Genomic DNA, 7014 nt, shown 5'->3' with positions numbered 1-7014 from the left:
AGGTCACATTTCACCCGAATCTCGACATCTGTTGGCCGGAATCGAACGGTGGTGGCCGTGTGAACTCTGGGACTGGGTGGTTGGAGGCGAGACGGCAGCCCCTCCTCCTCCTCCTCCTCCGGTTCAGACATGGCTGATTTTAGTACCGAGGGGGTGGGGGGCGGGGATGGATGTCACCGGGGCGCGATCTAGGCCTGTCATTAATCACCCACAAGAACGCCACTCGGGCTGAGTCAAGACCTGTTTCCCTAGCAGGGTCAACAACAAAGAGAAGGCACTTCCCGAGTACTCTGGAGGTGAACACACCGTGCGTCCGGACCTTGAGAAAGCTGGAACTTTGATTGAGGACTTGGCTTTTATTTGTCAGTGCTCTATTTCTTTATTTCTGTCTAGCAAAGTATGTTGGGAGGAAAAACAACAACTTAGAATAATAAGGAAGCAAACCCGAGTTCCCAGGGACTTGAGACTTAATTTGCATCTTGAAACATTTTCTAAAAGTGATGTGAAGGAATGCCTTTTGGCTGCTGTGTAGAGAGAGCATGTGTGTGCCCAGGTGTTCTTTTTTTTTTCTTTCTTTCTCTTCTTCTTCATCTTCCTTTTTAATCACTCTGCCTATACTTTGAAATCCTTGTGTGTTCCTGCACTTCCTAGGATAGGATTTTGTGCATTTGAAGTGTAAATCTCTTTTCCTTTGTGTGTACGGTGAAAAGATTTTGCGTGTGTGTCTTTGGTACTGTCACTTAGACAAAGCCTTTGATTAGCTTGATTTGAACTGCCTCATAATTAGCTTTTATTTTTTAAGGTAGCAAGTACGTATTTCTATTTGCCAGAAGGTTTTTTGCTTTTTCTAAATGCCCTTCACCAAATCCATGGGGAGACCCTCAATTACACAGACAACCATTTTTGCTATTAAATATTTGATGTTTTGGAGTTGTAGCCAGTTCTGATAGGAATTCCCAGAGTTACTGTTTTTTATAAAGGCCTTTCTGATTGAGTGCTTTTCTTGTTTTTAATTGAGTGCTTTTCTTGTTTTTAAGAAATATCCAACAATGTCATCAAAGAGCTCTTTATGTAGATATCTTTAGTCTACTTAGTGAAATGCCACCTTTGAAAACTAATAATGTCAGTAAATATATTAAGCCATTTTAGAACTACTAAGCCATTTTAGAATAGGTTATAACCTGCAATAAATTTGGTTGAAGACAGTGTTAAGAGTGTTAAATTTGTGAGTTAAAAGTATATCTCAATGCTGCTAAAGTAGTCTTGAGTGTATTTGTAACACAGCAGGTATTTCACTTTAAAGGGACTTACTGAAAGAATTAGGAGCTTATTTTGGATTTGTATTTTTGATACATTTGTAGCAGTTGTTTTCTCATCTCTGATTTCAATTAGGTATATTATATATAATAGTAAACAAATTGGAATTGTTACTATTGTTTAAACCAGTGGATTCAATTTCATATTTTCCAAATCTTGTTCTTCTGTTTATCATGCTATTTTTTGACACCTACTTCAGAAGTTGGATCAAAGCCTGAAACCTAAAGTCACCTCCTAACAGTTTTCATTGAATCTGTCAAAAATTAGTTATTTCAGATAGTTTGAGTATTAAAGCAAAACGTTGACTTGAGAAATGAGTTAATTTTTTATTTAAAATTTTTATTTAAATGTGCTAATATATATATATTTGCCAGTCCTGGGGCTTAAAAGTTAGAGACTCTGAGCTTTTTTTTTTTTTAATCTTTTTTGCTCAAGGCTAGCTCTCCCACTTGAGCCAAAGCTCTACTTCCAATTTTTTTTGCTGAATGATTGAAGAGTCTCATGAACTTTACTGCCTGGGCTGGCTTTGAACAGTGATCTTAAGATGTCAGCCTGCTGAATAGCTAGGATTACAGGCATGAGCCACCAGAATCTGGATGAAATGTGCATGTTTAAGTAATTTTTAATGACATGGCAAGTATCTTTTGTTTTTTTGTTGGTCATGGGGCTTGAACTCTGGGCCTTGGCCTTGTCCCTGAACGCGTCAGCTCAAGGTAAGAAGTACTCTTATCACTTGAGCCACAGCACCACTTCCGGTTTTCTGGTGGTTTATTGGAGATGAGTCTCACAGACTATTTAGTACCCAGCCAGCTTTGATACATGATCCTCAGATCTCAGCCTCTTAAGTTGCTAGGATTACAGGTGTGAGCCACTGGAGCCCTGCAAATGTGTCTTTATGTGACAGTTTGGGATTTGCTCTTGTATAGTTTTGTAATAATGTTGTCATAATGGGAGCTGCACAGTGTTGGGCAGATATGAAAGAGCTTTCCGCTTTTCCTTTTATCAGCCTTGGAAATAATTTTCCCAGGCACTGGTTTTAACTACAAGGATTCTTAAATTTGATAGGAATGAAGGCTGGAAATGAGGCTTAATGGTAGAGTGCTTGACTAGCATGCATGAAGCCCTGGGTTCGATTCCTCAGTATCACGTAAACAGAAAAGGCTGGAAGTGGCGCTGTGGCTCAAGTGGTAGAGTGCTAGCCTTGAGCAAAAGAAGCTCAAGCACAGTGCCCAGACCCTGAGTTTATCCCCCCCCCTTTCAAATATATACGTGTGTGTGTGTGTATGTATGTCTGTATGTGTGTATGTATTTGGATTGTAATGAATATATCCATGTATTCTTAGTTGAAATAATTAGCTAGGATTGATTCCTTCGTACAACCTGGGAGCTAAGAATGTCTTTCACTGTTTTTATTTTTATTTTTAAATTATTTTGTGGTGCTAGCTAGCACTGAGACTTTGAACTCAGGTCCTTGAGTTCTTGTGTGGATATGTAGTTAAGGCTTGTGCTCCACTTCAGCTTTTGCTGGGTTGTTGGAGATGAGATTCTTACAGATTTTTCTGTCTGATCTGGCTTGGAACTGAGATCCTCCCGAGTGGCTAAGATTACTGGAGTGGGCCACCTGCATGTCCTCGTCCTAGCTTGTCTTTTTCAGTTTTAAAGTGGCTGGAAAAGAGCTGAAGTAATTACTTGGGGGTATGTGAAAATAATAAGGAATTCACGTTTCAGTGGTTGCCATAAATGTTTTGTTGGAAAACTCTTTCCTTTTTTCCTTTTAGGTTTTGTTCACTACAGACTGAGAAGTTGTAACAGACTATTGCTCTAGAGGTCATATTTACTATATGGTCCTTTACAGAAAAAGTTTGTGCACTCTGGTCTATAGTGTTAGCAGTGAGATTTAATTTTCTTGACTATTTAGAAGTGAAAGTGGGTGAAGAATGAAAGTTGGTATGGGGAGAGAAGCATAAATATGGTTGGGGAAATGAATGCGTCTAATTGGAGAAAAATACTTATCCTGGAAAGTTAATAGAAACGAATTTGAAGTGTTCTATCTTTACTCATTTTTGAAGCATCTGTGGTATTATCATTTAGCCTAGAGATTGTCATGATATTCCCAAGTTATTTAATAAAACCAAAATATTATGCAACATTACAAGAGATTGTCCGTCAAATTCAACACATGTTTTTATAATTGTTCTGAGAATTAACGGACTGGTGAAGAGAGCCTTCTGTAAACATCAACTTTTTTGTGAGTTTACTAGTAAATTAATACACATTGTTTATGGCTTGCTATCATGGTTCTCAGTTGCCTTAGGAATTGAGTTGGATGAAGAGTTAAATTCCTTTGTAAGAACTCATTGTATCTGCTGGAAGCTAGCCACTAAAAATGGAAGCTACAGCTTGTGAATGGAGAAGAGTTTACAGGAACATAGATTGTTCACTAGACATTGATACATGCCTGCAAATGGAGACACCAGCTGGCTTAAATGAAATATAAATGGTTCTAGGCAAACAAATGAGATGTCTGTTGGAGCAGGCAGCATCTCACTTCAGATGTCATTTGTATTGAGCCAGAAGTGGGTTTTAATTTTTTGTCGTTGGTGGTATGGTTATTTAGACAGCTGTTAAGTTGGGTTTGGCAAAAAAAAAAATTTAAACTTAATTTTGTTATTATTAAGGTGGTATACAGAGGGGTTACCATTTCAGAGGTCGGGTAATGAGTACATTTCTTTTTTGGACAATGTCACCTCTTCCTCTTCCTTTACTTTGTTCTGTGGATTTTAAACCTGGTATTTTGGACTGTGTAGTGCGATAAGTTGGGGTGGGGATGAAGGTCATTGGGAGAGGGCTTTGTTTGTATAGCCTTGGTTTTGTTTTCAGTATCCAGCACTATGATTGAAAAGAAAAAAGTTTATGGCTTTTAAAGCAGAGTGCAGTTGTATTCATTTTTGAAGTTTTTTTGGGAGGAGGGGTTAGAAAAATGAAGCCTAATTTAAGCACAGGAATGGATAGGCTTGTCTTGGAAAGGTTAGGTAGCAGTGCTGCCATGGTTGCCATAGAGACATAATCAGAGATGCAAAGGAGAATAATTTCTTCAGTTTTAAAATGGCTTTATAGGAAAAAATAATGCATTGTGAGTTACTCAGGTGTATTTTTCCTGCTGAATATTGAGATAGAACCAGGGTAGAAGGACTGTTCAATAGAATGTCTAGTTTTGTGTATTTTTTTCCTTCAAAAACAAGCATTGTTTTAAGTATTTTTTCTACATTATGTCTTTCATTGTAGTATTTGTATCATAACTCATTTGAATCACATTTTGTCATAAAATGTTGTTACATGTTATTGCATAAAATGTTGGGTTTTTTTTTTTTTCCTATAAAAACACCTCCTTAAAGGAGATGTTAAAGTGATAGCATGAGTTTGGATGGTTCATGAAACCAGAGAATGGGGTAGGTATTTTCAACTATCTTAAACTTCAAAGTAGTTAACTATCATGAGTTTTACAGTTCACTGTCCTTTTGACCAACAGAATGATTTCTCTGCATGTATAAAACTACAGTGAATGTCTTGCTGTTGATAAGACCACCCACTTTGAAAAAGATATGAAAAATGGAAGTATTATTCAAGCCTAATTATATTGCTGATTGTAGGAATTCTAGAACTCCTCTTACCTCACCATATCTTAGCTTTCTAAACACCTGATCAGTGGTCCATTAGCAGCAGTGTTGTAGCACTGACTCTTGAACTAATGCCTTCTGAATTTTGAGGGCTAGTGATTATGTAACCTTCTCTCATAGGAATGTCTTATCATAGAGCTTTAAGATGTAACATTTATTTAGTTATTCAAGTCTTGGCATTTCCTCAGTTGGTAGTGGTACTGAGGATGGAGAAAAAAGTTTCATGCTGTTTTGTAACAGTTTAAAACATGAAATAACATTTTATAAGAAAAATTATTCAAATGAGTTATACAAATATTGCAATAAAAGACTTAATGTTGAGACATTTGAAGTGTGCTTCTCAACATTCTTCATCTTTTTGGTTAATAGACATGGACTAGCTAGTAGTTTCAGATTTGCTTATTTGAAACAATACTCTTTAAAAAATTTTACAAAGTTTTGAGGAGAAACATTTTCTAATAATAGGAGAATTAAATAATTTTTAAGTTATAGCAGATCATCCCCTAGATGAATGGTATAGTTACATTGGGCCAGGGGCTCCATGCAGGTAATTTAACATCTTAATGTAGGTTCATTTTTTAACTTTGGTATTTTAGATATTGATCAGAATTTTACATTATGTAATAGGTTTTGTAATCTTTGTGAAGGTAGACTTTTTAAAAAGGTTGGTGTTGGTGTGGTATATAACCTAGCACTAGAAAAGAAACTCATGATAGTTTTGTTTAAATAGAACTTACGTATTTTCCACCTTTAAAATCCTAAGCCATTAATTTTTATGTCTTAAATCCTGAGATGTACTAATGCTGCACTGTGATATTAATTACACGTTAACTAATACAAGCTTTGAATATGATTTAAATTTCTAGGTTCTATTGATGTATGTACCTGATTTTTCTCAACATTAAAAATTGAAATTACTGTAGAGGCATATGTTGACTGGCCTTTCAAAAGAGGACAGTGAGGTAGAGTCTTGTTTTCCTCCTTTTTGATAATGTGCACATGATAGTTTTTGCCTCCTAGGATTGTTGTGAGAATTAGGAGCATTTTCCTGTCCCACAATAGGGTATCCTTAAATGGAACTTTCAGTACTGCTTAGCAGTCCTGCCTGTCTATTCTACAGAAAAAATAGAGGCCATCAAAAAGGCAGTTTTAGTTTCACAATACCTATACTACTGACATGTGTGCTAGGCTCTTTACCTTTTAATATTATTGAGGATTAGAGGTGACCAAAGTTTTTTTTTTTAAACAGAAAACACAGTGAAAGAATCCTTTCCACTGGAGCCATGTCCTCTTATTATTTTTCATCTCTCTAACTGGCTCCTTTGAGTTGGACCTCCCAATTAGTAAGAAAACATTTGTTTTCAGCTCTTAATGCTTTTGTGCTTTAGCTAACTGTCAAGTCCCCAATGAATTCTATGACACTCCATCATTTATCCTCTGACATTTCTTACAATGTTAAGCCTCTTAACACATTCTTTTCTATTTGAAACACATACTTCTTTGACAGTTTTCCTTACTTCTCTGGTTGCTCTTTCTGTTATCTGGTCATTAAATTTAAGATCCTTCCCTCCTTCCCTCCCTTCCTCCCTTCCTTCCTTCCTTGGTCAGTCGTGGGTGTTGAACTCAGGGCCTGGGTACTGTCCCTGAGCTTTTTTTGCTCAAGGCTCAATTACTTTGAGCCACAGTACCACTTCTGATTTTCTGGTAGTTAATTGGAGATAAGAGTCTCATGGACTTTTCCTGCCTGGGCTTGCTTTGAACATCAACCCTCACATCTTAGTCTCCTGAGTAGCTAGGATTACAGGAGTGAGCCACCAGCACCTGGCTAAATTTAGGATTTTTTTTACAGTTCTGGCTCAGTGTCTTGCCTGACATATAGGCCTCCCTAGGTAACCATGTCTTCAGTTCCACCTGCAGATGGCAATAATTTTTTTTTTTTTGTCGGTCGTGGGGCTTGAACTCTGGGCCTGGGCGCTGTCCCTCAGCTCTTCAGCTCAAGGCGAGCACTCTACCACTTGAG

At 37.2% G+C, this 7014-nt stretch overlaps 1 protein-coding gene across 1 annotated transcript in view; it reads left to right on the top strand.

Moving 5' to 3' along the window:
• The first annotated feature begins 205 nt into the window (after positions 1-205).
• Positions 206-7014, top strand: part of Akirin2 (akirin 2) — a 21278-nt gene continuing 14469 nt past the window's right edge. The window contains exon 1 of the mRNA XM_013032880.1: positions 206-362. The gene's annotated coding sequence lies outside the window, so the exon portion shown is untranslated. The remainder of the gene's footprint in view (positions 363-7014) is intronic.

The sequence above is a fragment of the Dipodomys ordii genome, unplaced genomic scaffold, assembly GCF_000151885.1.
Source record: "Dipodomys ordii isolate 6190 unplaced genomic scaffold, Dord_2.0 Scaffold158, whole genome shotgun sequence".
Classification (NCBI taxonomy): Eukaryota; Metazoa; Chordata; class Mammalia; order Rodentia; family Heteromyidae; genus Dipodomys; species Dipodomys ordii.
This window is presented reverse-complemented; position numbering and strand designations above follow the sequence as displayed.